The sequence below is a fragment of the Adiantum capillus-veneris genome, chromosome 4 (genome assembly GCF_014529385.1).
Source record: "Adiantum capillus-veneris isolate H3 chromosome 4, ASM1452938v2, whole genome shotgun sequence".
Lineage (NCBI taxonomy): Eukaryota > Viridiplantae > Streptophyta > Polypodiopsida > Polypodiales > Pteridaceae > Adiantum > Adiantum capillus-veneris.
Window position 1 is genome coordinate 90,677,483 of NC_140934.1, and position 19,153 is coordinate 90,696,635.

At 42.1% G+C, this 19,153-nt stretch overlaps 1 non-coding gene across 1 annotated transcript; it reads left to right on the forward strand.

The window, feature by feature from the left end:
* Positions 1 to 12,882: 12,882 nt before the first annotated feature.
* TRNAQ-UUG (transfer RNA glutamine (anticodon UUG)) lies at positions 12,883 to 12,956 on the forward strand. Its single transcript has one exon. It is a non-coding gene; the product is annotated as a tRNA-Gln (tRNA).
* Positions 12,957 to 19,153: the final 6,197 nt, after the last annotated feature.

Sequence of the window (19,153 nt, forward strand, 5' to 3'; positions counted from 1 at the left end):
TACCCGGCTAGGGCATGGAAACCCTCACACGATTAGTGAGCTAATCATGTCAATACAAATGGTGACTCTATGAGGTGAGCTTCTTGGCCTATGGAGGAGCTAAGACACAATGATAGGCAATCTCTAGATCCACTTTCCTTCACCTCCAATCAACCTAATCACACAGACTAATGATTTCAAGATGCACACAACACTAATCCTATCATGCTTGCAACACACTAATCACAAGCACACACGCATAGATCTATCAAGCACCACACTCCAATCAAACCTACATGCACACACAAGAAAAAGAGGAAAATCACACAAGATTAGAGAGGGATTAACCACTAATTAGTTACAATCTAGCTAATCAAAGCATCATTAGCAATCACAAGAAGCATGCGAGAGGCATAGTGAAACAAAATTAAGTATTGATTAGTGTTAACCAAGTCACATGAGCAAGGAGAAGCTCAAGGAATCCATAGCCACACACCTTAAGAGCTCTCACCAAAGAGTGCTCTCAACAAATGAGCTTGAGAACCCTAATTTATTTTACACACTACCTTAAATACCTAGGGTAAAAATATGCAATGTTCGAGCGTCCAAGGCCTTTAGGGCTCCACCACTTACTAAATCTGCAGCCTAGCCACACTAGCTGACCTATTCTTTACAACTTGGAACTCCCATTGAGCCCGCAACACATTAAAATATTACAATGGCTTGAAATAAATTGAGAATTTACAATACATGAACATTTTGGAAAAATGTGTAGCTCTAATCTTTACTCCTTCTTCATGTTGATCTTCGATGTGCATTTGTATGTCTTCGGTCTTTAGCAGCTTCTGTTAATAACTGATGTTGACTCAATTAACACTTTGTGAGCATAGAGGGTGAAGATTGATGGTAGCAACATAAACATAGCATTTAGTTAACTTTGCATGAACAATAAGTTTTTAAGAGAGAGAGAGAGTTGAGAGAACATGACAGCAGTTGAGGAACGGATCTATGTGGAGCCGGTCCCCCCTCCAATAGGAAATTGTATTATAGTTTCTCCCATAAAGAGAGACTTGGTACAATACAATCTTTGTGTTCCTTCTAACCTAGGTGATGCAATGAATATGGAAAGCTTGATGCATCACGAGCATAACATAAACTTTTTGGAAAGCATTAACTATCCCAAGCCTCAGTCCTAAGGCCTCAAACACCTTCAAAGGTGGAGAGAGCTAGCGGGGAATGAGAGTAGGGAAGAGGAAGAAGAAACATTTCATAGGAGAAATAATTAGTTCCTCACTTATCATTACTCTTTTTGCTAGAATACATAATAACATAGTAATTAAGATGGCAATCTTAAGCATTGAAGCATGGCTCTTGGTTGGATTTGCATTCCATAGCCAAGAGTGTTGGTGTAGGCTCTCAACTTCTCTACTAGCTTGGAGAAGGAGATGGAGCTCTTGCATGCTGCACTTCACACCATGAGTGTGTGTGAGTGTGTGTGAGAGAGTATACCCCTCAAGCATGTCCCCTACTTGCTTTGGTCGACCCCCTCTTCTAGCACAAGCTTGAAGCTCATTGGACCCTTGCAAGCCTGACAAATCACATGCATGATGCATATCAAGCAAGAATGCTAGCCTTAGGAAAAGTGTCCCCCTTTCCCTTTGAGAGAGAGGACTTGATAAATGAAAGAACAATCAATTAAATCTACTAAATTATCATTGGACCCCTTGGGAGGCTAATCAATAGGCTTTAAGCACACCATGAAGGCAACATGAAGAGGATCTTGACAAGTGTCCTATATGCTTTCTTTGTACCAAGCTTGCCTTGTGTGAGGGTGTGTGCACTCTCTCTCTGGACCCCTTTGGTAGGGCTCACTCCCTCCTTGTAGGGATAGATGTTGACTTTGTGGAACACCTTACCCTCAAGCACCTTAGTCAGCAAGCATGACAAAGCACCTCAAACTTGGGTAATGTTCCCACAAGCATCTCAAGCTCCCTTGTCGGCAAGCATGACAAGCACCTTATTCAGCAAGCACAACAAGCACCTTAATCATCTTAGTCATCAAGCACGACAAGCACCTCAAGCTTAGGCCGGGTTCCCACCTCAAGCTCAGCCCTAGCTTACCTAAGGTCAAAGGACTTTTTAACACTAACCTTTGGAGGTCTTCAATGAAGCTAACCCTAAGGAATTTTAAGCTCCATTTGTTAGCCTTGCTCTTTGACATACCATCTCTCATTTGGACCCCTTTACCATTGGCCCCATGGTGATATAGATCTGTAAGCACATGTCTATATTCTAACCCCTGGTTCTGTTCATTTTCCCACATTAAATGATCAGTTTAATATGAAAAAATCATTTGGGTTGGTTAGATATTAAATTTTATGACAACATCACAAAATCTTGGTATAAACATAAAGTAATAAAAACCCCAAATTGCATCAACATACTAGTCTTTTACCCTATGCCTACAAAAGGCATGAGATTCACCCCCTCTAAACCTGCATGTCCTGTGCCATGTGCCAATAGCATTGAAACATGCACACTTAAATCGTAAACACACAAGGATTGTCCCATTGTAAACGCACCCTATCATAGCCATTCTGCATACATGCTATGAGTAAACATATGGTCTTTAGCTTCTTGAGCCCTTGAGGATTGTACAAAAAGCTCAACATTTTTTAGTCAACCAAGCACAAGCACCCAATACCCAATGAATCTCCCACTATAGAGCACATGGAGATAACTTACCATAACCTTTTAGCATCTTCCTTCCCAGTTGGATCAAGTGGGCATGGGAAGAAATTGGCCAAATATTGAAGCTTCACACAACAAAACACAATAGCCCGACCCCAATACCATACAACCATAGATACTTTGCAGACTTCACACAACATAACACAGTAGCCTACCCCCAATACTATACAGCCAAAGTGAACGTGCTTCTCATTATTTTTGGATCCATCCGGCTCAAACTTCATACCCAACATGTAGCATCTGCAATCCATACAATGCACGAAAACCTGTCCTGAATAAAGAGAAAGAATCCAAGTCCTATTGGTAGTAATAAAGAAAATCTATCTATTAGCGTGCACACAAGAGAAACTACTCTCTTCTACTAGCAACCATAAAATCCTTGACATGATAAGCAATAAGGAAATACCATGAGGAAACCATATCTTGTATATTCCTCGAGAAAGGTAGCAAGTAGCTTCTGAAAAATTTGTTCCCCCACCACATTGATATAGGATATTGCTCACCATCTTCACCCCCTCTAGATTTGGCATCTTCATGTGCTTGCTGGTATTCCATTCCACACCATCAACTTTAACACATGGAAGATCAATAACATCCTCTATGCACATTATAATTGTCTACCAAAAAACTATGAATTTTGGCTCATACAACACTGCACAATGCATGGAGGTAGATTGCCCCTCAATGCCTTCACATGTATCTTACATATCTGGAGCATAAGTCGCACATGTTGACTTATGTATGCACAATTCCTCTGTTTGGTCTTCTCAAAAAATACATGAGCCATTTGGAAGCCCATCCTCACTTTGTAATACATGCAACCCCTATGAACATGCATTTCCATTGATAGGGTTATCTCCGTATGTTGAGCCATATTCATGTAAACCACCTAGGAAAGCATCAATGACACCATCCTCATCCTTTTTTGCAGTATCATCATATGCATGCAATTCTTTAGCTATACACTTAGACTTTTTCTCGTGCTCATATGCATCTATGGTATCCTGTGAATTTTTTATGGTAGCCTGTGCAATCATCAATTCATAGAAATCATTCTTTTTCTCACTCAAAGACTCTTTAAATATCATTAAATACTCCACATAATCAATATCCCTCTATGAGCCAACCAAAGAACAATCCGCGTCTTCATTAATAGCTCACCTGGGTTGCTACCAGCACACCAAATAGCTTTAGGTATTTCTTTAAAAAAACTCATTCACTTCAATTTCTCCTTTTGATGGCTCTTCAACCTGCTTCACATGTTAAGTATGGAGCCTGATTTACCCTTGTAATTTTCTGTGGTAAAAGCGCACATTTGTAAGGCCCCCATTATGAGGAGAAGCCATCGTGCATGAAGGAAAATCACTCACTGGAAACCAAAATTTTCACGGACAAGAATCAAGGACTTTTTTTCGCCGGAATATTCCTTTTCGCCGGAATATTATGGTCGGACGGCGGCCGAAAAGTGGTCGGAAAACAACTGGTCGGTTGGCCGGTGGCCGATAGTCAATGGCCGATGGCCGGTGGTCGGAAGTCAATGGCTGGTGGCCGGTGGCCGAATTCAAAAGCGGACTTGTCTTCTCAAGGGCGGCCACACATGGGCGGATTGGAGGGTCCGATTTGGACTTATTCGCACAAGGGCTGCTACACATGGCTGCCTCTCATAAGAGAGGGCAGTCCTTTTGGCCTATAAAAGGAGACCATTTCTACACACATTTCATAGTGTGTGAAGTTGATGCAACAAGGTGAGTGTGAGGTGGTGAGAGTGAAGCAAGGCGGGAGCTCCATCAAGGGTATAATCCCTTTGTAAACTACTTCTTCTTTTGAAGTGCTAAAGCCATTGAGTGGCTGCTTTCCCGTGGACGTAGCCCACATTGGGTGAACCACGTATATTGTGTGTACTCTCTCTCTCTCTCTCTGTGTCTACTCTATAATCTTGTGTATGTAAATTTTTCTCTCTCCATTAAGTAATCTACTCAGTTATCTATTTAGCTACGTCTTATTTCCTAACAACTGGTATCAGAGCAAGGTTTGCTCGTAGCTAAATTATCTCAAGGAAAGGATTCCTTGAATTGAGTGGGAGTAATGGCGGAGGAAGGGAAGCTCAAGATTGGGAAGTTCAACGCCAAAAACTACCAACATTGGAAGATGCAGATTGAAGACTATCTCTACCAGAAGGACCTCTATTTGCCACTAGGTGGTCTTGGGAAGAAGCCCGCAACAATGGCAGATGAAGCATTGATTGTCCTTGATCGAAAGGCACTGGGAACAATCCGGTTAAGCTTGGCGTCAACGGTGGCCTTCAATGTTTTGGAGATGAAGACCACGGAGGACTTGATGAAGTCACTTGACGACTTCTACGAGAAACCATCAGCATCCAATAAGGTATTTCATATGAAGCGCTTGTTCAATCTAAAGATGGCAGAAAATGGTTCAGTTGCAGAACACCTAAATGACTTTAACACAAACATAAGTCAACTTCGATTGGTAAAAATCAATTTCGATGACGAAGTGCGAGCTCTCCTTATACTATCATCTCTACCGGATAGTTGGGACAGCCTTGTGATGGCTGTAAGTAATTCTATCTCTGGTACAAATACTCTTAAGTTTGATGATCTTGTGGGTGTTCTCCTAAGCGAGGAAATACGAAGGAGAAGCACAGGAGAATCATCAAGTGCTGCATTGTCAGTGGAAACAAGAGGAAGGCCTAAGGAGAGGTTCAAAAGCCAAAAGGGTCGTGATCGCTCAAGACGGAGCAAGTCACCAACAAAGTCAGTTCTTGAATGTTGGAACTGCGGCAAGAAGGGCCACGTCAAGAAGGATTGCTGGTCCAAGAAGAAGAAGGAGACAGAGTCTCAAGACAACAAGCCAACATCGGAGGCCAATGTGGCAGGTAAAGTAGAGCAAGATGCTCTAATTCTCTCATTAGACAATGTGTCTAATTCCTGGATAGTAGATTCCGGGGCTTCATTCCATGCGACACCACACAAGCAACATTTCCAAGACTACACCAAAGGTAATTTTGGGTATGTATACTTGGGAGATGATGAAGCTTGTGAGATTGTCGGCAAAGGTACAGTTTTTGTCAAAACTGCTAACGGAAATGAATGGAAGCTTAAAGATGTTAGGCATGTTCCTTCTCTTCGCAAAAATTTGATCTCTACAGGACAATTGGACGATGAAGGTCACAACATTGCATTCGGAAACAAACGGTGGAAGATCTCAAAGGGATCTTTGGTGGTTGCTAAGGGAGAAAAAGTCGGTACACTTTACTTGTGTACTGTGAGCACGCAACCATCAGCTTGTGCAACAAGTACAGAAGTTGACAGTGAGGTGTGGCACTACCGACTTGGGCATATGAGTGCCAAAGGAATGCAAATCCTTCAAACAAAGAAGCTTCTACCAGGTTTGAAAGAAGTGGACTTAGAGTTTTGTGAAGATTGTGTTTATGGTAAACAAAAGAGGGTTAAATTTCAAAAATCAGGAAATGAAAGAAAAAATAAAAAACTTGAGTTGGTTCATTCTGATGTTTGGGGTCCTGCAAGTACACCATCACTTGGTGGCTCATTGTACTATGTAACATTCATAGACGATGCGACTAGAAAAACATGGGTTTATGTCATGAAGAATAAATCCGATGTATTTTCCATATTTCAAAGGTGGAAAGCCTTTGTGGAGAATGAAACAGGTACCAAGGTTAAATGCCTCAGATCCGACAATGGAGGCGAATATTGCAGCCAAGCTTTTGAAAGCTTTTGTGCTAGCAATGGCATTCGGAGGCAAAGGACAACCCCAAGGACACCTCAACAAAATGGGATTTCGGAAAGGATGAACAGGACAATCATGGAACGAGCACGAAGCATGCGGCTACATGCAGGCCTACTGCTTGAGCTTTGGGCGGAAGCTGTAAGTACGTCTGTGTACTTAATCAATCGGTCACCCTCAACGGCATTGGATGGGGGAGTTCCAGAAGAGGCATTGACAGGTACACCGGTGAATTATGCATTTCTCAAACTGTTTGGGTGTGAGGCTTTCATGCACATAGATAGAAGCCTAAGATCAAAGCTACATGCAAAGTCCAGAAAGTGTTTCTTCACAGTGTCTATGGAGAAGGAGACTTTGGGTATCGCCTATGGAATCCTGAAGATGGTAAAATCTTAAGGAGTAGGGATGTAATTTTTAACGAAAAAAATATGTACAAAGATTACTTGGAAAGAAAACAAACAAAAGAAACAGGTGATGAGTACATGGAGCTTGAGGACGGTGAAGACTCAAGGACTGCAAACGGTGACAATGTGCTACAACGTCAACCAAATGAGGAGCCTCAACCTATTCGCCGAAGATCTACAAGAGCAAGTAGACCTCCAAAAAGGTTTGTTCCTTCCTTCAACCATCTCTTGATCCCAGATTCTGGAGAGCCGAAATCATACGAAGAAGCTATGTAACATGAATCCAAAGAAGAATGGACGAAGAGCATGCAAGTGGAGATTGACTCACTACATCACAACCAAACATGGAAAATGGTTGAGTTGCCTAAAGGTAAGTGGGCACTTCAAAACAAATGAGTGTACAAGCTGAAGGAAGAAGAAGGTGGGAAGAAAAGGTACAAGTCTAGGCTTGTGGTAAAAGGTTTTTCTCAAAAGAAAGGTATTGACTTCAATGAAATATTTTCTCCTGTTGTAAAAATGAACTCAATTAGGCTTGTCTTAAGCCTTGTGGCTGCTCATGATCTATATCTCGAGCAAATGGATGTAAACACGGCATTCCCGCATGGTGACTTAGAGGAGGAAATCTACATGCTTCAACCAAAGGGGTATGAAGTAAAAGGTAAGGAGAAAATGGTTTGCAGATTAAAGAAGAGCTTGTATGGTTTAAAGCAAGCATCAAGACAATGGTACTTGAAGTTTGATCGATGGATGTTGGATCATGGATTCACAAGATGCAACTCGGATCACTGCGTCTACACGAAGAATTTGGGAGATGGGAAATTCATCATCCTAATGTTGTATGTTGATGACATGTTGATTGCAAGTGCTAACATGCAGGACATCAAAGACCTAAAAGAGAAGCTGTCTAAATCTTTTTCAATGAAAGATTTAGGTGTTGCAAAGAGGATACTTTGTATGAAAATATCAAGGGACAGGACGAAGAAGACAATAAAGCTATCTCAAGAAGGTTACATGAAGAAGGTACTAGAAAGGTTTGCAATGCAAAATGCAAAACCAGTTTCTACACCTTTGGCTGGTCATTTTAAACTAACGAAGGATATGTGTCCAAAGACACAAGAGGAGATAGCCTATATGTCTAAAGTTCCATATGCTGTAGCGGTAGGTTCTCTAATGTATGCTATGGTCTGGACAAGGCCAGACATTGCACATGCAGTGGGAGTTGTGAGTAGGTTCATGGACAACCCAGGTAAAGAGCATTGGCAAGGTGTGAAGTGGATACTTAGGTATCTAAAAGGGACAACAACAAATGCTTTGTATTTTGGAGGAATTGATATTTTTCTAGAAGGGTATGCTGATGCAGATATGGCAGGTGACAAAGATACTCGAAGGAGCACTACTAGCTATGTGTTCACGGTTCGAGGCACAGCAGTAAGCTGGGCTTCAAAGCTGCAGAAAGTGGTTTCACTTTCTACCACGGAAGTAGAGTATGTAGCAATGACGGAGGCAAGCAAAGAAATTCTGTGGCTTCACAGATTCTTAGAAGAGCTTGGATTCAAACAAGACAATTGTGTCTTGTACACTGATAGCCAAAGTGCTATCCATCTTGCAAAGAACTCAGCCTTTCATTCAAGGACAAAGCACATTGAGGTGAGATATCACGTCATACGCACTCTTTTGGAAGAGGGACAACTAAAACTAGGAAAGGTGCATACAAATGAAAATCCTGCAAACATGTTTACAAAAGTGGTCAACAAGGAGAAGTTGAGCTTTTGCTCATCTTCAATCGGCATTCAAGGATAAGAAGCCAGAATGGAAAGCAGTCACAGGTTTGGTTTGGAGATCAGTTTTCAAGTGGGAGACTGTTAAGTATGGAGCTTGATTTACCCTTGTAATTTTCTGTGGTAAAAGCGCACATTTGTAAGGCCCCCATTATGAGGAGAAGCCATTGTGCGTGAAGGAAAATCACTCACCGGAAACCAAAATTTTCACGGACAAGAATCAAGGGCAACTTTAGATGCCTTCGGGGCGGAGGCCCCCGAGATTTTTTTCCCCCCTCGTTAGAATATTCCTTTTCACCGGAATATTATGGCCGGATGGCGTCCAGAAAGTGGTCGGAAAACAACCGGTCGGTTGGCCGGTGGCCGGTAGTCAATGGCCGGTGGTCGGAAGTCAGTGGCCGGTGGGCGAATTCAAAAGCGGACTTGTCTTCTCAAGCGCGGCCACACATGGGCGGATTGGAGGGTCCGATTTGGACTTATTCTCACAAGGGCGGCTACACATGGCTGTCTCTCATAAGAGAGGGCAGCCCTTTTGGCCTATAAAAGGAGGCCATTTCTACACACATTTCATAGTGTGAAGTTGATGCAACAAGGTGAGTGTGAGGTGGTGAGAGTGAAGCAAGGGGGGAGCTCCATTAAGGGTATAATCCCTTTGTAAACTACTTCTTGTTTTCAAGTACTAAAGCCATTGAGTGGCTGCTTTCCCGTTGTAAGAACCCTAGGAGCTAGCGACCTGGATCCTCCACCCAACCGCCCATACTTATAGGATCTTAGCCCTAGGATCCCCTATCCACACTGCTAGCTGGCCTGTGGCCAGGGTCCGTGACCCCCCTTTAGGGTAATGCCCTGCCCGTAGGACCCGTGTCCTGACATTACTCCCCCCTTTGGAAGAGTTTTCGTCCTCGAAAACACAAGTGGTGGTATCTTCATAAGAACACTAATGTTTTCCACCGTGGCATCCCTGATGGATCCAACGGTTTGTTGAATCGGAACCCAGTTCATTGGGAGGTTCAATGAAATCAAGAATAACATCTTGATTTTCCACATTGTTGTCCCTGTACAACCGTCTTGGTTAACCGACCCATAACCAACATAATGTGAAGACTCCATTTAAAACTCACTTGAGTATGTTAATCGAGTTATCCTAACTAAGAGGTGTCTAAATGCATACCCAGGTTTCAGACTTTCTGAAGGTACTTGAATGTGCAATATAACCTCGGCTCATCTTTCCATGAAAGTACTATGCTGACATATTCATCAGCAGTAATCAAGTCCTTGACTTGCTATGGTTTCTTGCCAGTAGCCAACCCCATCAAAACTGATGATTAAGGTTTATAACTTGAGAATAACAAGCAGAGACTAAAACTAGCCGTAACATGCGTGCAAACTCCAAACCAGAAAGGTAACCGATCCAGTTGTTTCGCTTCTTGCTAATGTATGCACTTAGCATATCCTTTAGCATGGTTTACTAACGTATGCACTTTGCATATCCTTTAGTACTAAATAGAATTCTTCTAAGCTGCCCATCCTACGCGGGATGAATAGCAACAGTAAAAGTGAGGTGCTTTCCCCCAACCACTTACAGACAGTCGCCCACGAGTGACGACAAACTATGACTCAATCATTGAGTATCTAGCCATATACTCGATATGGAATGGAGACAACCAACTAGGTTGAAAGCAGATTGGAGTTTCAAGCATCCAAACACAAACACCCATACTTAGCCATCACCTTGTATGGCAGGGTGTAAACTCATACTAAATCTGCAAGAGAAATTACACTGACAGTGCAAAAAATTACAGAAACAATAAAGTCCATGAATTTGCATGCCGCTCCGAATAAATTTGTGTTAAACACTAGGGCCCATAACACCTAGTGTGCATGCATTTAACACAAACATATCCGAACCGCAATTCCATGACGAGACTTTCCACTATACTTACGTGAAAATCTTGCAACAAAAGTTGGACCATAATAGAATGTGACAACCCGGTCACACCTAGGAACCAACCATGAGACCCTCTCATGAACGTAGCATACTTTGCAGCAAAAGTTGGATCATAATGGAATGTGACAACCCGGTCACACCTAGGTACCAACCATGAGACATTCTCATGAACGTAGCAGACTTTTCTATATGTAGAAACAACCCTCCGTTAAGGTGGTTTCACAGCACTTGTAATCACAACAAGTCTGTACTTAGTACCCGACAATTTTTGGCCACTGAAATTGTACCGGATACTGTGTGCTTCGAATGGTCTAATGAACGGATGCGACCAGCACCTAGGGACTTCGTCGCGACACATCATTAAGAATTGGGCGCCAGTGTGAGTCCTAGAGACTCATATTCTCCACATGTGGAATATGTCTCAAGTAAGGATGTCAGGAAAAGTGACATCCATCAAGTACGAGTTGTACTTGTGTGTGGAGGTAACTGATAACACTCTGCGACAAGAGTGAGAGGGACCCTCATTATCATGCTCCACACTGGCTAAACTGAAATCCTTGAGTTCCTATACCATGTTGTGTCCCATGTGACAACATGTGCCAAATCGAACCCTACAACTAGGTTCGTAACAACATAAGGTATAGTGGACACTACGGCCCAAAATACTTTGTTCCGACATGCCCTTGGCATGGCTCTGAAACATTCAAGCGTATTTATATGTCTTGAAAAAACCTAACAAATGGATTTATAGGGCATTCATTTCAATTCATATTTAGCCGCAAGCTTTCATAGTTTTTAATCTCATATATTCTTATTAGACACCCACATAACCTTCTCTAATGACGTATGATTAAACCCCGACACATAACTTAACCTTTTTTCATGACCCTTCCACCTGCCCTTTTCATATCTCTAAAATTTCGTACATTTTGGATATGGCGCTTAAAGTAAGTCCCTTTTAAAATAAAGAAAAACTCATATTAGTGGTGTTGGCATTTTTAATTTTATCCCCTGCGATGTGCGTGCTTTAAAGGCACAAAGAATCGATCGTACACTTAAGCGGTTGAAAGATCTGGGCTGCACGCATAAAGAAAAGCACAGATTGCGAAATACACCTACCATAAATTAATTGCTTCGTCATTGTAGAAGAGTAAAACGTCACAAAATACGTACTTGAGCTTTGAATTAACGTCTCTAAAAGTTTGGGGTATGCCCGCGTGTTTCGACAAGAACACTAAAAAAACCCAATTTAGCTTTATGCAAGATAGCCAAGGCACGTTTAAGCAATTGAAGGAATATTATTGCTTACATCCTTGGCGAGGGTTATAATTCATAGGAGCACTCCGCGGTTATGGCTAGAGGAGGTAGGGTAAAAGATTTGTTAGGTCTCAATTATTATTGTATTCGAGGAGTTAAAGATTCGTAGGGAATCCTGGATTGAAAATGAGGCAGATTAAAACATGGTACAGAAAAACCTAAGAATTCGATACGAATAAAAAGGTCAAATCAAAGAATGGTTGCTTTTTTCGCTTATTGCCTTCAGATCGATTTAATTTCTTGGGAAGACTTTCAAAATGACCGGTAAGAACTTTCGGAACGGAAAGCCATCCGCTTTGATCCCATTGTAAATATTCATGCGCCCATCTAGCAGGGCTTATCTCATCTAGACCCAAGGGAGGCTGTAAAAAAAGCACATATAATTACTCAGATAAATTAAGCTACATTTGGAGGGTAGATGATAGAGAAAAAAGATTAATCAATAAATTAGTCCACTTTTGTATGATTGATGGTAAGAAAACAAAATCTCGTGTTATTGTTTCCCAAACCCTTTCTTGTCTTTTCTGAACTGAACCCGATGTTCATGTTATTCTACTTTTGGCGTTAGCCACAGAGAATGTCAAGCTTACTTGCGAAGTCAAGAGAGTGAGAATTGCAGGGATTACTCGTAATGTACCCAAGATTATTGCCAAAAAACGTTAAGAAACCTTAGCTTTTCGTTGGATTATGGAAGCAACTATCAAATAACGTACTATAAGCAGAAATAGCTAGAGTCTAGATTAATGTTTATCTGCTGAGATACCGGATGCTTATTAAAAGAAGGGAAATGTTCGTAAGAGAAGGGATGATCCTCATAAACCGGCAGAGGCCAATAGAAGTTTCGCGCATTATAGGTGGCGGCGCAGTAAACAAAGTAAAGTAAACAAAACAAACAAAAAACAAATAACAGGGATGGGGGCTTAATGAAGTCCATCCCCCCGCACCGATAGCTCAATTGGATAGAGTACCTGGCTTTGAATCAGGTGGTTAAAGGTTCAAATCCTCTTCGGTGCCAATGCCACAAAGAACACGCTTCTAAAGGGCAAATGCAGTTATTCAATCCTATTTGTTACTTACCTGTTGCCATTGCGTGTCGCCAAAAAACACCCACGGCACGGTTTAACGTTAAGGAAACATCTTGTTGTAACTGGCATGCATTTTCAACAAGATGTTTCCTTTACTATGGAGATACCTATTAACTATATAACTTTGGGCCATTAAACGATTCTACTCTTTTTAGCTTAGCTACAAACAAAGGCAAGTCACTTTTCGGCTAAACGGAAAGGCAAAAAAACCAACCAATAAAATTTATGGCTAGCAATCAAATTGCAAGAAAAGAGGCTACGCTTTGGCTTTCGGAAAAGTTATGAATACAAAAAACAAGAAACTAGCTATAATAGCTACATCAACAAAAAGAGAAAACCACCCTTTACTTCGGAACGACTGCCAAGGTATGCATTATGATTAAGTCTTTCGAAAAACCACCAATGGGGCATCTGCATAACACATGCTAGATTGGGTTGTCTAGAAAATGAATCTTATATACAGTGTTGTGATTGCTTCATATTGATAAGAAGTCTAGAGAATAATTCGAAATGAGAATACATAAATAATTACCAGTCATAGAAACAGAAACACATAAATTACGCGAGAAGGTGCTTTGGTTGAAATTTTACCATCCACTCGGGGTTTAATTAAAAATTATATTTCATTATTGAACTGGTTTAGAGTTAATTGCCAAACCCTAGTCAAATCAAATTAGGCCTTTATTAAAAAAAATACATAATTACACGCATAAACGAATCCAGACCAGACGTGATGAGATCGAATCAAAAGCATAACAGAAAGGCACCATGCGCTACCCTTAAGAGGACAGGAAAGCACATAACGCTTCCCCCATCTCCCACTCGGCCGGCGGGGGACACTTAATCAAAAAAGGAAAAAATGATAGCTACCCTTTCCACCGTGCCGTATTGTTATGCATGTAAAGGGACAGGATCACACGCACTATCTGTTTGGCTATGCTGAATTGTGTCGAAATTTGCTTTTGTTTGGTTTATGCTTTTGAACAGGCAACACCTTAGATTGTATGAAAACGCAGCCACATACACGAACATAATGCAGTGTGCCCTTCGTATGAAATCGCAGCACCTATATAGATAGTTGATCAAAAGAAACAAGAAAGAACTAACCACGAGCCGAAAGCCTACTTAACCACGCCAGCCTACTGCCTACTCACAGGTAACATCAGCTATATGGTATATTCTATGCGCAAAGCAATCAATCATCGTATATATGATTGATAACGTTGACACTGGGGCATACCCATGACACGGTACCATTTTTCTCTAATGTCACAGACGCTTTGAGCAAGGGAAAGAAACTAAAAAATCCACGGGAATAAAAAAAAAAAGCACTAAAGAGGTTGACTAGTAGTAACAAGAGGTCCGTTGGGAGGAATCCATCAGGGCGTATCACGCTTTTTTACTGGGGAAGTGGATTGAAGTGATTGTAGTGAAGAATCGATTGGAAATGAAGCGCTTCGTCCTTGGGCATTGTGGAAAGGATCGAATATGACCTAAATTGTTCCTTCCGGATTGCTTCAGTATGATGGATTGAAAGGGTGCCACACTTTGAAAAGGGCAAAGCGCTTTCTAAAACTAAAGTGACATCCATCAAGTACGAGTTGTACTTGTGTGTGGAGGTAACTGATAACACTCTGCGACAAGAGTGAGAGGGACCCTCATTATCATGCTCCACACTGGCTAAACTGAAATCCTTGAGCTCCTATACCATGTTGTGTCCTATGTGACAACATGTGCCAAATCGAACCCTACAACTAGGTTCGTAACAGCATAAGGTATAGTGGACACTACGGCCCAAAATACTTTGTTCCGACATGCCCTTGGCATGGCTCTGAAACATTCAAGCGTATTTATATGTCTTGAAAAAACCAAGCAAAACATACTAAAAAATGGAATAACACTAAATCAATAGATGCGTACCTGGAGTTTGAACGTAGTGTTCACTTACCCATATTTAAATGCAAAGGAGCACGTCCCCTACCGGGAAAAACAGATAGCATTGCACTGGGAAGCATTACACTGGGAAGCCTGGGTGTTGCCTTTGCAATCCAAGCTCTTGGTAGTCAAAACCCTTGATAAGACTCTTTGTAGAAACTGCTCAACTAGCAAATAACGGTAGCGGAATTCTTTCCTTGAAAGTTTAAATGGGAGAGATCAAACTGTGATCCTCAATGCCTATGGGGTGATTAAGCAGTCACCCTCCGGGTTGTACCCCAAACAATATGTCCATAGACAATCCGTAGTGCTATAGAGAGCGCAAGAAATCCACACAAGTGAATTTCCTAGCTCTTGTGGACAGCCATGCTGTCTCAACTGATTGCTGCATCTATACTTCCTTGTAGAGATCAGCTGCTGTGAGTTGAAGATTTATCAAAAACTCAACTTGAGTGTCGCACTGAAAACATGTAGTGCAAAAATGACACTGTAAACATCCTGAATGACAAAACCCTTGCTTGTCCATTAACGTCGATGTATACTTCCCTGGGTAGATCTGTTCACTCTTGAAAACAATCACCCAAAGAATGCCAATAGTTGGGTCTTATCCTTGGCCTGACAATGGCTCTTAGCCTGTGTGGCTCATAGCCCTTGTGCAAATTAGTGTTCAATGGACGAACCGATGAAGACTAATTTGAGTAGCATCGTAGCCATGTGCTAGCTGAGAGTTAGAGCACCTTGGCTTAGGCTAACTCACGAGCAAAACACGTATCAAAAGCTTCGTAGAAGATTTTCATTAGCTATGCCGTGCATACATAATCTTAAGCCCTTGACAAAAGTGATGGCCTCAAACGTGAGAGCCCAAACCATAAGTGCCTTGCACAATCTAAACTGGTAGGAATTCTGTGAGGTGATATTCCCTATTTTGCCAGTTTTTTCAAACTTGTGTGCCACGGCCCTTGATGACAAGTCATTGGGCAGTTCCTTGGCACAAGGGAGAAGCCTTGCTTCATGTAAGATCGTCAAAGCACTTTGCTTTGCACAAAGCAGTAGTTTTCCAATCAAAGGTGTAAACATGGAAAAATAAAAAGAACATAAAATTGGCTAACCTGGTCGTTGCTGTAACCAGTTGGCCCGAGATTCCGTGGAAGAAACAAAAACTCACGTAAAAATGGCTCATAGCCATATCTGCTACACGGGTGGGAGCTGTCGTATGTACATATATGTCCCTTGTATCATATACGCCCTTCTGTGATGTAATAAAATAACCTGCAAGCATATTGCCAAATCCTTCCCAAGTTTGTATGCTCATAGCCTATGTCGAACGTGGGGAATCTCAATGCAAGATGCGTAAATTGAAGCTCTGCTTCACATAAATTGAAGCCTTGCTGATAGCCAATTGATGTTGCTGGTGAGATACAGATAGCATGACGGAAAGAATCGACCTTGTCGAGCAATTACAACTGAAATTAGCCATGCCTATCTCCTTGAGATACTGAAAAATTGGCCCTTGGCCTTGCCTTTGAAGCAAAATGTAACCTTTGACGAGCGTGATCTATCAAGGTACTTAGGAGAAGCCATGCTTTAGATAACTATGTCCGGTACATTGCCAATAAATGCTATTGACGACAGATGTCATAGCGAACAGAGTCAACAATGTCGACCATGCACAGAGAATGGACCTTGTCCAATTGTACCTTTTATTGAAAAGTAGAAAAATACTTATATGCATACCTGTGTAACTTGATTACGGAAAGCAAAGAGACTCCTATCTGTTTTGCAGGTTGTGATAAATGGTCGGCCATGCCGAGCACTTTGTCCTGATGTGCCAATGAAAGATAGGCGAGAAAGAAATTTGCATGACAAACTATAGGCCGTGCCTACACTTTCCGTACTGTAACTAGAAGTCGTCCTATGCACCCCCATGAAATGGTCATACCATACAATTGTAAAAATTTCCCCAATGAATATGCTCCTAGCATACTCCAAATGCTAGCAGGACAAAAATGAAAGCCTTGCTTCGGACATTGCCCTTGTAAGTATATACATGCCATGCATGATAAAAAGTCGCAAGGGTTAACTCTGGAGTGGTGTACTCAACACCACAGTGGTGTATGCACTTAATGAGCCTTGCTCAATGATCAGAACAACAGGTTGAAGACCAAGTGAGCCGTGTTTGAGCATACATTTAATAGCTGCACACTGAGAATGAATCAAACAAGAAAAGTGCAACAAATCATCATACCTTGCCTTTGAAGGTCAGCGACAAATATTATTTATGTCGTCATCATCGTAGCTTCTTGAACGCAGGAGCTACATCACCATTGATGCTTCGGCAACTCGAAAAAACCATAGAAATTCCTAGAAAACACGACCTTGCCGTGCATGATATTGACTTGCATGTCCTTACATGCCACAATGATGGCGATTGTGCTTACCCTTGTAAGTCGGATTGGCCACATGGCTAGTGCTTTACTCAAGCTGCTATTAGTCTGCCTTCTGAAATTCTGCAACCCGAATGACCTTCCTTGTCCAATTGAGTATTGTAGATATCGTGTTGCTCGCCTTGCATGCTTTGACAAGTCGATGTCTTGTCAAAATTGTGGTTGGTGTGTCAAATCCATGGTAATGATGTCCGAAGAACCAGAAAATTTGTTGAAGGGAGGATAGTGCAATATGAAGCCCCTCCTCCTAACAGCTCAAAAATAGTTAAGCTTGGCTTTGCTGTGGGTGAACGGCCTCTTCAACACTTAAGTCCTTGGCAAGGGCCAAGTGTGAAGGTCAACCAAATTAAGCCAATGATGGCAGCGGCCGCCTGCGCAGGAAAAAAAAACAGAGAAGACAGCGCGCCATGCCGACTTTGTCTACTGACGATGCTGCAACGGGATGTGTTCCCCATGAGGAGGCGCTCCTGTTGAACCCAGCCATGCAGGCTTTCTGCAGATCGACACCCTGCCCTGTTGTGTGCAAGGGACCGTTATCGTGATGGTTGGAGCCCCTATTCGGTGCAGCCCTTAGTGACCTTGCCCACGCCATGGTAGCCTAGCTCCAAGCAGAGAGAGAGAGAGAGAGAGAGAAGAGAGAGAAGAGATAGACACCATGCATCCCTCCTCCATAGCTCCTTGCTTCGCCCTTCTCTCCACCTTGCTCTGATACCAGTGTAAGAACCCTAGGAGCTAGCGACCTCGATCCTCCACCCAACCGCCCATACTTATAGGCTCTTAGCCCTAGGATCCCCTGTCCACACTGCTAGCTGGCCCGTGGCCGGGGTCCGTGACCCCCCTTTAGGGTAGGGCCCTGCCCGTAGGACCCGTGTCTTGACACCCGTGGACGTAGCCCACATTGGGTGAACCACGTATATCGTGTGTACTCTCTCTCTCTCTCTCTACTCTATAATCTTGTGTATGTAAATCTGTCTCTCTCTATTAAGTAATCTACCCAATTATCTATTTAGCTATGTCTTATTTACTAACAGATAGAAGATAGTGTGCATGCACAATTGGTAGGGATTCTCACTTATAGGGTACATGAGAAGGAGATTAAGGTGCCTAAAGTAAAGACCCTACCATTTCCACCACCAAAAAATATTCCTAATGCTTTTACCTTGTTCTTTAGTGGAGCTTTTTGATGAGGCACATGAAATGCAGGGGAAGGGCTAGTGTTGCTCAACCCAAGTGGAGAGGTGGTCATAAAAGAGAAGGTCAATCTACCAGGTTCAACTAGAAACAATGAAGCAACACCACTTCATGGTTTAAAGATGTGCATTAGCCAAGGTATACAATGTCTCATGGTAAATGGGGATGCACTTCTCATTGTGAAGCAGATTTTAGGCATTTGGGCATGCAAGAATGAAAGTCTAAGGACAAAATTTTATGCCATTTGTAGGTTGTTTTAATCAGTTTGAAGAAATGCAACTAGATCATAGCCCACAAAATAAAAAATGACCCTCAATTTTTTGCATAGTTTTTGGAGCTACCATCGGTGAGATATGAATTTTATCGCGGACATCAGTCTGCCCACGTTTTCTTACAAGTCACCCTAGTCTTGTGTCACCTCCCTTCACACTTCTACACACACACACACACACACACACACACACACACACACACACACACACACACACACACACACACACACATTCCTCTCAATCCCTCACTCAAACCTGCACCTTGCATGGTTTCTCTCACTCTC